General features: G+C 40.0%; 1 long non-coding RNA gene across 1 annotated transcript in view; it reads right to left on the reverse strand.

The window, feature by feature from the left end:
* Positions 1-17,409, reverse strand: part of LOC308053910 — a 41,788-nt gene extending 24,379 nt beyond the window's left edge. The window contains exon 1 of the long non-coding RNA XR_013923853.1: positions 33-17,409. This is a non-coding gene — a long non-coding RNA (uncharacterized lncRNA). The remainder of the gene's footprint in view (positions 1-32) is intronic.
* Between the last annotated feature and the right edge of the window lie 1,223 nt (positions 17,410-18,632).

Raw genomic sequence — 18,632 nt, forward strand, 5'->3', positions numbered from 1 at the left:
CGGGCGAATGCTATCGCCTCTTGAGCATACACTGGGCACAGAACCCAACAGAACTGCATGGATGGTGTGCTGAGGAAAAGCATTTTCAGCTCTTCCAAGAGTGTAAAAACACTCAGATGAGCTGGAGAGCTGGGACATCCTCTGTCCCTCCCAGCGCCACGTGTGTTGGAGCTGCCCTGATCCACAGAACAGGGTCTGGGAAGGCAACACCAGGCGTTCAGCAGGCTTGTGCCTCCCTGAACACATGCCAGTGTTTGAAACTTCTGCTTTATCTTGTTCATTCATGACACACAGAGCCCCGTCGGAGTGGGGCTCTGTGTGTGTGAGCTCTGCGGTTCCCATGTGCGCTGACAGAGAAGCTCAGGGGGGCCAAAGACCTGCACCCAGGCCATGATGGGCAGCACGTTTTCCAGACAGCAAACTCCAGGTTGGTAGTGACTAAAGAACCTTCCCGTGCCAGAAAATGGTGACGCTGTGTTTAATGCGTGAGAATTCAGGGAATTCCTTCTTTCCTAACAATTGAACGGGATGACACTGCTAGCACCGGGTGGTAGTGCTCAGCGATGCTCAGCTGAGCTATGCCTGGCTCCGGTTCCCTCTGCTCTTTGTTCGGCAAGGTCCATCCCATTTTGTCAGTGAGAAAGCTGAGCCTTTCTCCTGCCTTTCCGTGGTTACCAAAAGCAGTGCTGTACCCTCGGTCTGCCCAGCTGTTCCTCTGCTTCACGGCTAAGTGTTTGCATGTTCCTCCTGATGGATAAGTAAGGCTGGAGCCAGCACAGACAGGCAGGGTTTTAAGAATCCATAGACTTCAGACATGTCATATTCCTTCTGATTTCCCTATTGCCTTGGTGTGATAGGTTCATATATCGTAGTCAGTTTTCTTCTCCGTACTCACTGGAGCCCTCCAGCCTGGGTATTACCATCACTGACAGGAGCTGAGCTCCCACGTGAATAAGGCATTTAGTCCTGCAGCACACAGTGGGTAAGCACAAGATTAGAGTTGGTGTATTTATTTATGACGCTGTGTTTTTCCACTGGGGAATACCCTCTGAGAAATACCTTGCTATTTCTAGGAAGCCCCAACCAGTGTTAAATTATAGCTCTATTTAGATGGCAATGGCACCTGGTGGTTACTGAAAGCAGAGTTTATGCGCTTCTTAACGTATCGTGACACGCCAATATATTACCAGGGTGGGGTGGCAATATATCAATAGCCAAACTTCCCTTTGAGCCAGGCAACAATGGGAGCTATCATCTTGGTTGATTTTGTACGTCAGGCTGTGCACACCTTTTAAAACACAAAGCTAGAACAGTTTTAGCATTTTGAAAAGCTGCGTTGGTTACCACAAAGTAGCCCGAGTCCCTCAGCTTCTCCAAATTTTTAAATGAAACATGTGGCTTTGGCATTTTATTATATGTGTATTTATTTCTCATAGTGTTTTTTCTAAATTTGGGGTTTATATGATGGAATATCCATATGTGTTTTCTGATAACTCTGATTTGTATTTTCTGTAATACAAATCATGGAGTCACATCAACAAAGAAAACTCATTTTTCCTCTTATTTGTATTCAGTTCATGTTATTTTATCCTGGAATGGTAAAAACAGGTTTGAGAGATTCATGTATAATGTTCATAAGATCTTAATGAACGTGTGAAGTGATTCCATCACAAATGTGTACTTATAAGTTCTGCACAAGGTCAGTCTTTGTCAGTATTGATTGGGAACAGAATTAAAATGCCAGAAGTTGTCCAGTTTATCATCAAGCTACTGAAACCATCTCTTCTCTGATATTTCAACAAAGGAGCCTCAGGCAATCACAGTAATTATTCAGAAAAGCAAATCTCAACTACTTTTAAATGCAAAATTCTCTGTCCTAGCCAAATGATTGTTAGCAAGGGATTACAGCATTATAGAAGATACTTTGCCCTTCCTTGTGCGTGAGTCAATCTTGTTTACATCTGGCCAAGCAACAAAGACAAAATTTCAGTCAACAAATTCTAGACATCAGGCTTCAATGCACAGCAGATGATGTCAATAAATATGAAATAATGCAAGAGTGTTCAATAATATTTAGGTTTCAGCTGAGATCTGAATATGAAGCATCTTGTGAGATAAATCAATACACTCCAATAAGACCAAAGTGTAGTCTATGATAACCTTCAAGTTATTGGTCTTTTCAATTTTTAAAAAAATAAAATATCTCTCACCTGGAATAATCGATAATCTGGTAAAAGAATTTTTTTCTTTCAAACTCAAAGGCATAGATTTGAAATCACATATGCAAACAAGAGAGTTACATACAGGACTCTCCCTTCTTTCACAATTAACTGAAGCAAGACTTCTTACTTGTTACCAGAGTAGTTGAGATAAAAATAAATAAGTAAATAAATACAGAATACCAGGGCAAGGAAAAAACATGTCACCCATAGCCTGCCTCTGCTGGGAAAGAAGGCAAAGAGGAGTGAACTAGCTGGCAGCAGAGCAGTTCAGGAGGGCTGGGTTCAACAGTTAGCAGCTTAACGCTGCCCAGTTTTTAGAAGGAGGGCTTACCTGCCTGTCTTCAAGGACGGATTTAGGACAGGGATCTTACTGGAATCAAAAGACTAAAGCTGTGGTGAGCAGGCTATACAGATTTAAGACACATGGCCTGACAACTCAGCTGAGGCTGGACTCCCTGTTTGTCTGCAGTCACTCTTGCCGGCCCTCGTAGATCTTCTGCCTGAAAGGTCTGGGCTCCCTTTGGCCTCAGCGCACTGGGCACTGCAGCACCCGAGTCCTCCGCGCCCGGGGCAGCCTGCTGTAGAGTTTTCCCTCGCTAAAGAGGCCAGATCTTCTACCTGATAGCACTCTACATCACTCAAGTGACTAGTTCATTTAGGTTTAAATGGCCCTTCTGCCTGAAGAGAAGTGTTGGCTGCTGTCTTCATCTGTCATGGCCATCTGCTCTACTTTGTTTTTTTTTCTCAGCATGACTAAAGTAACTTACATATAAGAACAGATTGTGGGACTCACATTAACCTCTTTAGAGACCATAAATGATCCCCAAGGAGTATAGAGTTTACTCTTTAACTCCGATTTGTCTTTCCTTGCAAGCGCACACACTATCTTAAGCCACTATTCCCACATCTCAGTGTTCCAGGCATCTCAGAATAACCATCTCTCTAATCTCCTCTTTGGGGCACATTCTGCCTTTAGTTTTTACAGACTTCCCATTGACGTCAGTGAAAGCTACGTGCAAATATTAAAGGCAACATATGTCCCAGAGTCAATACATTCTTTTTTCTCATGTCTTTTCTTCCATAGTGGAAAATCATCTTGAATCAAATGTGTTTCATTAAAAAATAATAATGTGCTATGACTTTTTGAGCTCTGCCATTGCACTCGCTGAATGAAATTAGACATACACAAGACAGTCATCTCATGTACCTAACAACGTGCACCCTTCCTTTAAACACGAGGTTGATCAGAGCGTTAGTTGAATAGGATTTAACCTTGCTATCAATGATTCCTAAGAGCACATTTTTTACATAAAGACAGAAGTGGAAATGTTTCTCTATTTAGGGGTATTTAAAATTACAGCATATATTTCCACATTGATTTACTTCATATGTCTAGACCATAAGACAGTCGTGCCAAAAGGATGTTGCTTTTTAGCAGTCCCCTTTTCTTTGATGAGTTTATGACAGTAGCAACACTTACCTTTAAAAGGTTTTAGTTATCAGATAAAACTACGAATTAATGACCACGCATTTCCAGTGCTGGAACCTTATTACACCTTTACTTCTGTATCACCCAGATTACAAAGAATTTAGGCCAAATTATTAAAAATTTTCTACGCTGATCATTTAACAGTTTTGGTTTCTACTAACACAATATAATTGACCAAAGCTTATGGGACTTCTGAATTGGGGAATGTCTTTCTGTAACCTAACAGCACTCAAAACCACACAAAGGTTATTGTGGTACTGATAAGAAGGGGTACTTCACTAGCATTCAGATCATCAGAATCACCTCATTTCCTATTAAGACATAAAATCTGCCCCCAAATTTTCTGGTAACACCAAAATATACCAAGATCTGCAACTCCTTAGAGAAAGATGGTGATTTTGTGTTTAGCCACCTTAATTTTGCTAAATAGTAAGAAATAGTGTAAGGTATAATAATTTAACCAGAACTGAATAAAACTGTGGTACCGACAGAGATACATTTGGGGGGAAAAAAACCAAAAAACAAACAAAAAACCCAAGAGAGTGTGAGGTAAAACAGGGTAATTCCTTTGAAACTTCCCCAGAAGTCCCACAACAGCTATAAAGACTTCTTTGTCTGTATCTTTGATTTTTCTTAGAATAAAAACCCCCAAATTGGTTTATATTTGGATCTGGAGATGGAGTTGCAAGAAACAATATAGTTAGGTAATACTCTTTCTTAATCTAGTCACTCACTGAGTAATCAAACGAACTGAAAGACAAAATGTTTTCTGTACTGCTTTATGGCCTGACTCACAAGGCTTTCCCCCATTAAATGGTGCTTATCTACATGAATAAACCTGTTGAGTCCTTAACAGCCAACCCCAGTAAAATTTGTGGTGCTGCCCAAGACAAGCAGGGAGTGCTGAGTAAGACCCGCAGTTACCATTTTACCATCGTTTTCGCTTTACTATCTAAAGCCCGTCTCTTGCATCACAGGGGAAGCCTAATATTCTTCAGAACGTGACCAATATTTTGTCAGATGACCATAAATCAACATCCTACAGAAACAAGCAGGGACTCCTGTTTGCCTATGAAGCAGCTTCCAGACTGAGTGCAGGTTAATAGCTCTATTCAAAGCTGACAAGGTGTATCAATTTGTATCTATTTTAATTGAGGATTTATATGTTCTGCGGATTTTGTGCAGTCCGTTCAGGAATGTAATGCCTCTGCCATTGATAAAACATAAGAATAATTTTTATTTGTTGAAAAGCAGTCTTATAAGAAATTAATAAAATGAGTATGACAAAGGTGAATGACAGAAAGGTGCTAACAAGGGCTTGGGGAGCAAATAGTTCTGTTTGCAGAATCAAGGTCAGCATGAATTTGTCCCTGCCTGAGTATGCTGGCTTATTTCAACTAAAGCCCTCAACCTCCTTGTGTTGTGTCATCCCCAGCCAAACAGTGAGGATAGCAGCTCTCACTCTCATTTGCTGTAACTCAACATAACCTTTGCTGATCTACCCAGACCACAACTAGTAGAGTACTCACCACTATGCAGTACAGCAGCACTGTAGAGTACCCTGAGCTGGTCTGGTGAGCATTCAGGGCCTGTTCGTTAGGTGTTATGCTTCATTTATAAAGAGTTTAAAAACCTCCTGACGAAATAGCTGACTGCTTCCCTGCTCCTCCCAAGGGCTCAGAGGCTTTGCAGACAATACAGGCAGCACCAACACCTACAGTTTCACAGATTAAGCCTCTACCTGGAGAGATTTGTCTTCTGTTCTTGCCCTTTCACGTGAGATTCCCCTACAGCCTTTCTGATAGTGGGTCCTCTTTTCATTACTCCACCAGTGGCTGTACAGTTTATTTTGTTCCTGACTAGAATACCTTAAATACTGTTTAAATATTAAAGGATAAACAAAAGATTCTGCATGATATAGTTGCAAAAGCACAGGGGAACAAAAACATAGATCAGTAAAAAGGTTGGACTCTACCTGTCTCTCTCCCAGCTTCAGTACTGCAGCCTAAAGTACAAGGGTACCGGTTCCTAGTGGACACAAGGAAGAAAGAAATGATCAGAGATCTCATGTAATAAAAGATTTTGTTCACTGAATTCAGAAAATGCAAGAAAAGGCAGCCTGGCCTTGGGGCAAGCTAGCCCAGCAGCTAATGCTGAACTGCAAATCTTCTCCAGGAGTGTGAGAAGAAACCCTCTGCCTCCCAGACATGATCTCAGCTCCACTATCCTCTATTGCACAGCAAACAGGAGTTACTGGGATTTTTTTGGATGACCCAAGCACCAGAGAAAGGAAGAAACTTAGTGTCTGAGGTTCAGGTGAAGGTACCACCCAGGTTAATAGCTTGGCACCAAAGTGAAAGCTGCAGTCAGAAATCTGTCAAAACCTTTATTGTAGGCATGGGATAAAACATCCCTGTGAAGATCTCATCTTGGTCTCTGCTGTTTGCATATCAGTTTAATCCCTAAAGTGTAAGATTTTTTTACATTCCTCGCCAGGTTTGCTTATATTAACTGTTCTAATGCCTGATATTCTTGGCACCCCCTATGTTGTGATTCAGCCCTGGATTCTGGTAAATTTGTGAAAACAGTTTTACCTTTGTCCCTACTCCATCTGCCAGTCCTAGCTTTTCTCTTGGCAGTATCCAAAGCTGTAGAGTCTGTGCTGAAAGCTGTGCTGACCTATTGGCATCTCTCACAGAATGGATTCTAACTCTGCAGTTTCTACCTTCACAGTTATTCATGTTTTTTAAAATGCTGTATTACAGCCTTGTAAATAATGTAGAGCTTTTAGATGAAAATACTTTTTCCCTTCAATGTAGAGCTTTTAGATGAAAATACTTTTCCCATCAGCTCTACCTTGATTAAATTAACACATTTGTTTATATGCTTTTAAATACTTTTTCCACCCAGTAATTTATGAATCAATATCTCTGGCATGCAATTTTGTTTAACAACATAGGCCAACACTTAATTAGTGCCTCATAATCACATGAAATCCTGTTAACACAGTAACATAATATGTGTCCTGGATGTTTTGTTGCTTTAATCCTAGCCTGATGAAAAGGAAGCCATTATAAACATCTTTTATAATTAATATAAGAACATAAAGAGATCGAACTTGGAACCTGTCTTCTAGATATAGCTTTTGCGGAAGCAATAAATGAAAGTTATGTAAGTTTTCTAGGCCACCAAAATACAGCCATCCCTAAGGATGTGCTAGAGTATGTATGTACAAGGTCAGGATTAAAATGTCCTTACTGAGCCTCTCTTTAGCTCTATTACGTGCAGCTGGATCTTGAAAACACTTCAGGCCAGACACTGTATTTTTCCATTTGTTTTTGGAGAGCCTGTAGGAGCACTGCAAGCTAAATGATAACTACTCCAGATGATTCTCTACTTTTAGAGAAATCTCATGGGATTTTCCTACCATCTCATGATAATGATGTTGCCCTATTTATTTACTGATTTTGGGGGATCTACCATTTGGAAATAGCTGACAGACCACCCAAGCCAAACTTTAAACAGCTATATTGTGTAAACTGCATTATAGGAACTTCTAAAACTAGCATGTTCTCCATACATACACAGTGCAGCACAGCTGACAAAAAACAGGCTGGTATGTGTTAGCTTCTGTGTCATGCAACTTAGAGGTCATGTCATGCAGGCACCAGGTCATTTTTTATGCAAGATCAAGTCTATTTTTATAGTAGTTATTGAAGAAATCCTGGAAATAAGCAGAACAAGTCAAAAAGGAAATATATACTTATATTGCCTTAGAAAATATTTCAGTTTCTTTTTCCCTTCGGTATTCCTTGACGTAGATGATGCAACACCATCAAGTTACTCCCCATCTTAATACTGTGGCCCATACTCCTCCTCTACAGGCACACAGTTTTTCTGGAAACTCGTCAACCTGTATCGTGAAGAAAATAATTTGTAGGTACAGAAGGCATCCTACGACTGCATGGGAGGTGCACATCTGGATTTGGCTGCTGGGAGACGGGGTGTACCCACATGTTGGTGGCAGATGCCAGTGCCTGCACCCTCTGGGTCTCCTTTCAGCTGCTTTGCCACGGTTCTGAAGAGCCCTGACACTGCTGTGGCAGACCCAAGACAGTCGGACTGTCCAGAGCTATCTCTTAGAAAAACTGGTTAACGGGTAATTTCAACATGGACTATCAAAAATCTTAAAGTTTGTAAAACAAGATATAAATCTGCTGATTTAGGTGGCACTGCAGCCTACTGAGAGCCAACTGTAAACTTCCTTGGTTTAGATAAATTTGGGGAAAAGATTAAGTAGTGGTTCTATTAAGCCATATACATATTCATGCAAGATTTGTTATTTGTATACTCATTATTTTTTCTGTCCTAAGTATTTAAAAAGCAACACCTTTTGTATGCAAATTTCTGCTTAATAATACTTGCCAGCCTTCATATTAATGAATTGCAAGCATAATTTTGCTCATGACTTTGAATCACAAAATGAATTAAGATTCAGTCACAAAGATGCCATTTATCTTCCGTTTTGCAGTAGGTGATTCTTAGTGCCCTGTGCGTCAGCATGTAAATATTCAGGCTGGAGATGCACAGGCTTGTACAAACAAATTGGTGAAAACTTAACCTACAGATAGCTCTTATTTTCTTGTGTTCTTATATGCTTTTAGTAACTGCCAAGTGCCCTGAGTAATTTCAACAGGCGAGCATGTATATACATACTGCATTGACAGAGTTTCGTGTTAAGACTATGAACAATACATAAAATTCCTCCTCCTCATGGATTCATAAGGGTTTTATAGAGATTTGTGTGACTTAGCTGTACCTACAAATACCGTCCAAATCATAGCAAAATCTAAACCTTACACTTTCAAATATAATAGGCAAAATATCAAAGTCCATGACAAAATTCTCAGTAACTGTGGAAGGCTTTTCCTCAAATGTTGCTTTTCTCCCACTGTCCCCTCTAACCTAGCTGGCAGGTCATTTCCATAAAATTACATAGAACCTGTTTCTTATTGTCTAATTGCCAGTTAATACATCCATCAAATAACCTTGGTGCTTGAAGCTAATATAATTGAAGTCAGAGGTGTAAGAGAGAGACTGGGTAAGGAATCACTGATGTTGTAAGAGCAACACATTTGTGCATGCCAGTCAGGTGTAGCAGCTCAGTGCTTTCATTGAATGAGTGATCCCTCAACCGGGAGAAATGACATTTAAAAAATGCAACGAAGTAGATGCGTATTACTGAAAGTTACATGTTCCTAAATGAAACAATGCTAGTATTGAGGGCAGTTCATTTCATACTTGAGGACGGGTTTCAGGCAGGTCATTATTTCAGTTTCATCAGCTTTCGTTACTGCTTGGTTGGTAAAGAGGAAAAAAAAATTAATCAAGCTGCACTACAATTAATCTGTGATATGATATGGCATGAGCAGTTATTGCTCATGGTGAAAAGCAATTTACCAATTCATCCAAAAATAGCATAGGAAAAATCTTATCTGTAAAAATTATCATCCTGCACATTATTTCCATTTATGCATTAGCTCACTACAGCTACTTCTTATTAACTCTAGGAACTGTTAAGCATTTCCCTAATGTGCATAACTCAGTAGGATTTTCCACCATTTGCGTTTCCAGTTGGTGTAATGGCATTTCTGAGAAAATGGTTCTTGCTTGTATCCCATTGCATTTTCTTGCCTTTTCAGTTTTAAGCATCACAATTTTAGTTTAAGCTTTAGAAATGCTCTTGAAATAATTCAAATACTCTTATGGTTTTGGTGTGGGGTGTTTTTTCCAAATATTTGGGTTTTTTTCAGTAAAAGTGCTCAAATGAGAACCACGAAGACAAAGATTTCAGTGTTTTTTCCTTTACCTGCAGGAGATTTAAGAATCTGGTCTCATCCTCATTTCTCAGAGCTGCTTGCTAGGTGTAGGCAGTACCTTGGGATATCTTTCTACAAACAAGGGCTTTTACTGCACGACTGTAGTGTTCTTGTTTTCCTGCCACAGTAATAAGCTCCAGTACTCTTTCCTCTCCATCGCTATTTAAAACAGCCAAGAGCAGAACCACTGAGTGTCCCTAGTAACAGACCAATGCCAGCTGTTTGGGTTTGATACCAAACCTGTACTTAAGTGCATGGCCGTGAGCAACTTATTTCCTATTATAGCTGTGAGTCTGAAGAAACACTGTAGTAGAGAGTTTATCAGAAAACACTTGGCTTTTGCCTATTTGCTGTTGGGCTTGGCACGTAACTGTCACGGGCACGGTCTGGTTTCCATCCAGTTAGACTGTATTTGGTGTCAGCTAAACTGTTTTGCTGTTCAGTCTTGTTCCAGAGCAATCTGTAGAGCACGTGAGAACGGCGAGATGGTAGTTGAGTCCTGTGTGTTTCCTGGAACAGGCAGGATCTACGCGTACGTTGTCGCTCTAGTTGTTTGCTGTCTTTTCATTCATGCTAAGGTCAGAAAGATCTGCTTAAGGTTAACGAGCCAGTTGTTGTAAAGGACACCAGTCACAATGACTGTTTTCCTGCTTCTTATTGAGTACATAAATTGATACTGGAGATGGAGAAGTATCGTAGTGTTGCAGTATCGTTCTGTACACAAGCAGGCAAAAATTGCTTGCTGGAGATAATTACCCACTCATGCACAATTCAGAAAAACAAACGGCTCTTTCATTAAGTTTGTGATTCAATACACACATTTTCTTGCAGTTGGCCCTTAAGCATAGCACGTAGAAGATGTATTTTTAAGTTTTCAATCAAGTTTAGAGTAAATTGCAGTAATGTGAATTCTCTTAAGTTCCCCAGGACTTCCTCATCTGTCCACTTAGTCACACACAGGTGAAAACTTTGTCTCTTAATGTAGCATACATGCTGAGGCACATAAAGAAAATATAAGCTGTGGTAGGAAATTACCCTTTTAGGTGATGTAGTTGTATAATGAAATACTGGTTTTCTTCAGACCTTTTTCTTACCTATAACCAGTAAATGTGCAATACATTTTTTACTTAAGTTTCCAAATTGCAACTTTATTGTTGCCTAGACTATAGAGGTGAAATCTTTTCTTGAAAATATTCTCTGTTTTGGTTGCTATGTCTCCCACCCACAGCTGAGGAGAGCATTTTCTTCAAAGTCCCCATCCTAAGATCTCTATTTCCATGTTTAACCCCTACTGAGATACTTTCAGTTGCCTGCGAACAGTATCTGCAGTAGACCAAGTTGCTGGGTTTTTTTCTTCTGAACTGTTTCCTTTTGTAGACAACAGAATTATCCTGGGGTCATCTTTGAACTTTCTTTCATGTGATTCCAAACATCACTTTGGTTAAGTGACTCTTTTCACTGTTGCAACAGCATTGCTACTTCTCTTTCTGTTTTTTATTTATTTTGGCTTTGTTGCGTGAGTTATGGCATACGTGGTACTAGTTCTCCATCTCTTAGCTATAACATGCATCAGTGAATGGACTTAAGCTGGCCCATAGTTGAAGAAGATGATTGATGATAAGCTCCCTCAGCAAGCAGCAACTAATAATAAAAACAACTTTATGGGGTGATTTGAGTTAGTACAAGTAACTACTATCACACCTGCTACCCACAGCTCACATTCTTTTGAACTTCAAAAAACTCATTGCAGGGAGAAAGAAACCCCACTGAAGCAGAGAGAATGAAAAAGATCATCTGCGCAGATAACTCAACCTTATTTTATCATTTCCCTGTTCCCACATTTGGGGTTTGACCCCAATTTTTTTTTCTGTTCACTTCTCCCTGTTTCCTGATTAATCCAAAGTCATATTGCACTCACCAGTTTGTCAAAGACACAGTCTGACCAGTTTGGGATGGTAGTGTGTGCATGGTAGAATTTTATTCCATAAGGATGATTCTGGGAACTGTCCATGCATATCCAGAATTGTTCCTTTTCAGCACACCTTCTGAGCTCCTTCATTCATTCTCCAACAATTTTTACCTTTTTATAATCACCTGATAAAGTTTTCACTAGTGTAGACAAACTGCCATTTTGTAATACACCTGAACCTTTAGTCATCCGCTTTGCCATCTGCAATAATAGTTTGCTAAGTACAAAACAGTTTCATTTGCTTATAATAAAATTATTTAAATGTGATAACAATAAGGAAACTGACACTAACGAGGGGGATTTTTACAGCATTGAGAAAGCTGGGGTTGCCACTTATGATTGATATGCATGGAGTTTCACACCACACAGTTCTGCTTTCTTCAACCACCACACCAATTATTATACTAAAATGTTAATGATACAGTCAGGGAGTCATATATAGTTGCTGTTTTATCAAGTTAGCAGGGAAAATGCAGGTAATTAAAAAAGAAGACAATTTTGGGAAGTTAGTTTGTCACTGCCTGTTGAGAAAAAACAGTGAAAACACTCAGAGATGTGGAAATAGGTTAATTTTGTAATAGCTACAGATGTTCATTACAATTTGTATCATGAGAATTTTGTTCGAACTCTGTTAGTATCACAGCTAGATTGTTCTGAGAATGTTATAAGAATTATTCTATTTTCTCTTCTCTTTTAATCTTTATAGCAGTTATGAGTCATCACAGAAGTTCAGGCTTCAGTATATTGCCACTTTCATGAGCACGTCAAAATACATAAAAAAAGAGAAACTATGCAAGTTGAATCCATTTTTGTGAAAATTTTAAAGAGGATAAATGATCTGCTTATGATAAATTGTGTTTCTAGGGCTCTTTCTTATGCAGCATTTTCTAATATAGCTATAAGGTAGATTGTCACAGAATTCCAGACAGAAGATGTATCATTAAGAGTTTGTAATATGTATAAGTCGCATCATCCATTAAAGGTATACTTCTTAAAGTATCATGATGCATAAATTGCCACCTTATTCATGGTAACTGAAATCACACATATAGCTTCAGTAATAATATCGGTTCTGTTTCTGGCCTGGAAGGGAAAAAATTATACAAATAATCAACACTGCACACCTCTGTTGGGCACAGAGGGCCTGGTGATGTATCAAGAGTCCATAAATCCCAAGTCAACTATCCCGGAGGCATCAAGCTACCCACTGGAAAAAAAGAGGACAATCTTATTCCAGATTGCCAAATGAATTCCTGATCTGGCTTGACTGAAGTGTGTGTGGCTACATGTCAGATAAAGTTGGCACCAAACAGGACAAATCACATCTGCTCACTAGTGCAGTCATGCAGTTGGCAAGACCAGGTGTCCGTTTCCCTACCAGAGCAATGATGATTTATTTTTACTCTTGCTAAATTGCTTTGACCTCAAAGTGGTGACGTTCAATATGTGTAATTGTATTTGTCTCTTGGAGGATGGGCTAATGGAAAACGTTCCTCTGATAAATACATTCAGTCCAATTTGCCATTATCAGACGATGTGGTGACTGTCAACTTTGCAAAGGAAGCATAAAATGATGCCCACTTGGAGCAGAATGTGAACCATTTTGCACAGGCTTAGGTGGTAACTCAAGATGCAAGGCAACGTGAGCTAGGCTCAGTATGCTCCTAATTGTGCAGCTTAGTTGCTCTCCTAAGTGCATCTTAGTTATTTCTGTTGCTTGTCTTGTTTTATATTTTGTATAGCACAGAATCCGTTATTTAACTTCTTAGATTGGAAGAACACACTATCAAGTTTAAAAGATCATGCAAATTTTTCAGTTCTATAATTAACTCATTTTGTCCTTAATTTTAATCCTTAATTTAAAAGAACAACAGGTTCTTAAAGGTGTTCTAGCACAAATTTTCTTTTATTTGAAATGTGCCCTAAACGAGGCTTAGTCATTCTCATTGAGAATCCTCTTCCTCTGAATTTGGGCATCATGAAAACTCATTTTTCTTGGGTGGTTTCTGCAAGCCACGGAAGCAAGAATGAGAAGTGGCCTGGAAGTCACCTTAGGAAGCACAGTAACATCTGCATCTGAACTGCTTTAACATTAACTTTTCTTGAGGCTTGCAATCAGGAGGAAATCTGAATCTTTCCTTTAATATTCTCTTCAGTATGGATTCAATTGGGAAACTACTGGGCTCGTTTTCTAGACATGCAAGAGCACAGAATTTCCACAGCACCGTTCTTCATCCTTGAGACTAGGAAATTTAGGTCCAAGGAATTTTAGGAAATTTAGCCCCTACTTGAAAATCTTACCAGCTCGTTCTGGACCATCTACAAATATTGCTGTATTCTGTAGCTGAAGTTCCCTGGATTTGCCACTGAAAGTTGTGTTAATGTCAGTATTTTTAAGAGGCTAGTTCGGTCCACATGGAACGCTCTCTTCCCTCAGTCACTGCAGCGGGTGTTGTTGTGTCACTGGGAGCCCTCCTATACCATTTCCCTACTGCCAGCCGGTGACACTCACCTGATTTGTATAATGACATCCTGAGGTCTTCAGGTGCAGTAGTAAATTTTCTATACTATTTGATCAAATCCCTTTCTGTTATAGATACTATCTGTGAAATACTTTTTTTATCTCTACGTTTATTAGGTGAAAGCATATTAGGAATTGCAGACCAGTAATCCACAGGATTTTTTTCAGAATTGCATTTACCCTGCTCATCAGTTCCATCACATAAACTCTTTCACACTTCCCTGAGTGGTTACAGCCTAAATTAAAGGCAAAAATCCACATTCCATCACTGCTAATAAGAACTGTCATCGTTTTCTGGTAGTGCCCAAAGACTCAGCTGAAGCCTGGAGCCTGATGTAGCCAGGCTTAGTACAGATATATGAGAAGACACTGATCTTACTTCATCATGCAGATTTTGCTACTGTTGCTCATACTGAAAAATCAGAAAATTACCTGCAGAGGAGAGTATTCCATAGCACAAATGAAACGGTAAGAGAATCTTCTCTTCTGCCCCCTAAAAGTTCGAACAAGGACACCCCAAGTGATACTGTGGCGTACTATCAGGACACCTTATTTCAGGGTAGTGTAAGCTAATGCATGAAGAGAACTGCAGCTTTCACATAGTTAGTTTAAGTGTTAATGGATACCTTTATTTAATCTCCTTGATAATAGAAAGAAATCCAGTCTCATAAAAAATATAAGGCAAAATTTACTACCCATATTAACATGAATTTAAGGCCATTGCTAACAGCTACTGCGGAGTATATAAAGAAAAGAGATGTTTTATTCAGTGCTGGCACAGCTTATCACCAGCCTGTGTCTGCACTAGCAAGGGGAGCCTGCTGTACTCCATCAAAGGCTGGGACAGTCTATAAAAACATTCAAGGAACCGGGAGAAGCAGCGGACTCTGTTCCAGCGAAGAGCGACAGCAGCTGTGTGCCAGGATGTCGTACTTCCTGCTGTAGCAAGCAACAATAGCAAGCATAAATTAAGGAGGCGGGATGGGAAGTGATGGAGAAAGAGTAGCCGAACAATGTGGAGACAGTAATTTACAAATTGTTTAACTGTTTGGCATAGCCCAGTGCCAGCAGGGCTGGATCCAGCCTCAAATATCCTCTCCTGAAGATTGCCGTCACTCAGCTGTAGTTTTGGTGGAGGAGAAGGTGACAGATAAACACCACTGGGAAGCTGAGCCCGTATCAAAACGGACACCAAAAAGATACCTCAGGCAGGATGCTGCCAGGCTCAAGAACTGTTAGTTGTTTCTGGATAGCCCTTTCTTCTCTTGAGCCATGGACTGAGACCAAAGATTCATTGCACACAGGTCAGCTGGGAGCCAGCAGACAGAGGTGACCTTCAGGCTCTCACTTTGGTTTGTCCCTTGGGCTGGAACTGAACAGCCTCGCGTGGCGCTGCCAGTTCTCTGACTCACACAGCTCTCTGTTGGCCTTTTGCTGTTTTCAAGACCTTGTGCTTTGATTTTGGAAAATCTCTCCAGTGGCCTCTGGAGAAAAAAAAAAATCAGCTTCAAGCCTAATTTCTGTTTTTATATATATGTCTTCAGCAAAGTTCAGAAGGGGAGCAATTCTTCCCTCCAGTACCTGTACTTTCCAGCCGGCAATGAGGCCTCCAAGGAGCGATTGAATCTTGAACAGTAGGCGGTGATGCTGAGAAACAAATAGCCATGGGATGTCACCACATAGATTTACAGGTCTTCCAAAAGGTTTGCCCTCCCAGGGTACTCCAGAAGTTCTGTTTAAAGTTACCCTGCCTAACAGCACTATGCCTACCTAGAAGAAAACAGGGCAAACAGCAGCTGCCCTCTGTGGAGAGAAATCCCTTTTCTGGATGTGCTGGGATTTCTTCCTTCCAGAACTTGCCAAGAATGACCTACATAAAATAAAAAATTCTCTCGTTGTATGGAGGAAGCAAGAATGCCTTCAGTCAAGAGCCAGCTCTGGGGTACTCAGGCTAATTTCCATGGCCTCCTGCAAAATGCCACACTGCTTAGAGTCTCAGTCCCAAAGCATCTGTGCTCCCAAGTGTCAGCATTTATTTCCAGAATCACTTCTGTTTTGCCAGATGACATTTCAGCTCCTTTAATTTCCTCCCTTTTTCTTCACAGCATTTTTATGGCTATCTACAGATACATTCATCCAGGCATTACCTTTTCAGTACAGCAATCTATCAGTCTCATAGAGAATATTTTGATGTATTTGGCCTCCCACAGTTGTACAAAATTCTTCAGCAAATCCCCTACTCTTTTAGAAGGAGGTATAATTGTGCTGTGTCTCTTTTTTTCTTTTCCAAAGCTGAGTGGGATTTACAATAATACAAGTAGAGCATCAAAGGAAATAGAACCTATTTGTCAGTTTTCAGCTTGCAAAAGAGAAGCACCAGCCCACCTTATCCATGTGGGTGTTCTTGGCCTGTTCCAACGAGGTGCATACTTTAAAATAAGATTAGGACAATAAAGTCTGGGAATCATTCAGCTGAAATCACCAGCCCGCAAGCACTTTGGCAGATTAAAACTCCAGAAAATTTCAGGCTGACATTTAGAATGGAGTGAAATTGTTTAAACCACATTTAACAGTAACTTTTCCATAGCCCTCGTTTCCTCCTTTTCCTAGCACGAAGCCAATGGGCAATTCGCTTGGCAGCCTGCAATAAGCCTGGCTGAGATGGTGCCAGTCTCAATCAATAATATACACTGCATATATATCACATACCATGGTGATTCACTGGGCTGCATTAAGACACCTGATAGAAACTTTGCAGAGGTGAGGCTGTTTCATCTTTTAAAACCATATCTGGAAGGCATTTTGCAGTATCTTATGCTCACTACTGGCAAACCACCTCGGGTGCCTGACTGGCCAACCACTGCGTTAACCCCTAGGTGTGTTAACCCCTAGGTGTGTTAACCCCTAGCTGCACTGGAAACTGCATGGTTACACTGTGCTTACTATAAGGTTTGGCCAAGGCTCAGGGAGCCGAGTATTCAGTCATTACTAGAACGACAAATCATCTCGTCAGGTCTTCAGAGCAGACATATCGAACAAGTTGTTGATTTTGGCATGAGGTTGCAAAGCAGCCATAAATGCTAAGAACTTGTCTTCCATGATTCCACAGTACTTTGTGCAGTAGCAGCAATTTTCCCAGCTCTAAATTTTATTTCTTTCCCTGTTTTATGCTTATGTCCAGACTTCATTGTTTCAGTGTCATATGACACTTGGAAAGTGACAGTATAAGATTCCTTTTCTCATCTTGGCAATAGGTTTCAATTCCCCATCTTGAATTGTAGCTTCTATAGTTGAAAAGTCCTCGCTTAACTTCCTCATGCAAAAGTGCTTATTTTGTGTGTGTGTGTGTGTGTGCATTGTTATCTTGTACTGCAGGTTTAATTAAGGCACTTATTTTGCAAAATTATATAGTTCATTGTAAAATGTCTTCATAGAAACTATGAAAATAAAGCTGGAAGGGACTTCAAGGGATTATTTATTCCAAACTCCTACTCAAAGCAGGGTTAATTTCAAAGTAAAATCACGTTTCTTCAGGCTTTGTCTGTTCAAATTTTGAAAATCTTTAAGGATGGAGATATATATTCAATATGATATGGTCTTCCTTCCTTTCCATTCCCATGAAGACAGACAATCAAGGAATATACTCAGGCAAAGCAAGCTGCAAGAACTGCTGATTCTTGCTTACCATTGGAGAAGGATGAGGAAACTCATTTCACCTGTGAAACAAAAATTTTCATTCCGTTGTTACAGATTTTTTTTTTTTCAACAGATGGAAACTTTGTCTCATTTTTACCTCTTAAAGAAGCCAGCCTCCATTTTTATGATTCATACAGCAGCAAACCACCGTATAACAAGTGGCTATGTTAATCCCTTTAGAATAGACTTTAGATTAGACCAGCTAAGAATTGTACACTTCCTACTATTTTATCCTAAATCTAACTCGGTTCTTTGGCTCCTGTATTTGTTACATCAGGCATTCATGCTCTAAGTTTCCAGGCCAATTAGATTTTCAGACAAGGAGAACTTTAAGGAGGCTAATTTCTTATGTGTTTGTACGACACGTAGCCAAGAGGGCAGTGCCTTCCTTACAGATTGTAAGCATGACCAATAACAATAAAAATGCATTACATTCTGAAAAGTAACTATGTAAAAAGTGTTGTATCTTCAGCTGTCCTGCTCACCTCTTTGTGTATTCCAGTGATCTTCAAGTGCATGAAGAAAGGTCTCCGTGGGAGATATTTGTCTAACACTCCTGGTTAGCTACCTAAGGAAGGAAGGGATTGCCGTCTGGAGAGGCTGTTCTCTCTTCCTTGACTAGATATATAGAAAGATGCTTAACTTGGAAACAAATAATGCTGGCTGAGACATACTGCAATGAGAGTGGGAGCAAATGTGGGGATCAGTTTACAAAGGGTAGCCTTACCAATATGTGGAAAATATTAGTATTTAATTGCTTGCTTGTTTTGCAGTATCCTACAGGCACTCACTGAAGTTGGAACTAGGCTAGAACTAGCCTAGCTGCTTCATACAGCTTTAGTTTTCACATAAGGAT

Source organism: Falco punctatus (assembly GCF_963210335.1).
Source record: "Falco punctatus genome assembly, chromosome: 15".
NCBI lineage: Eukaryota > Metazoa > Chordata > Aves > Falconiformes > Falconidae > Falco > Falco punctatus.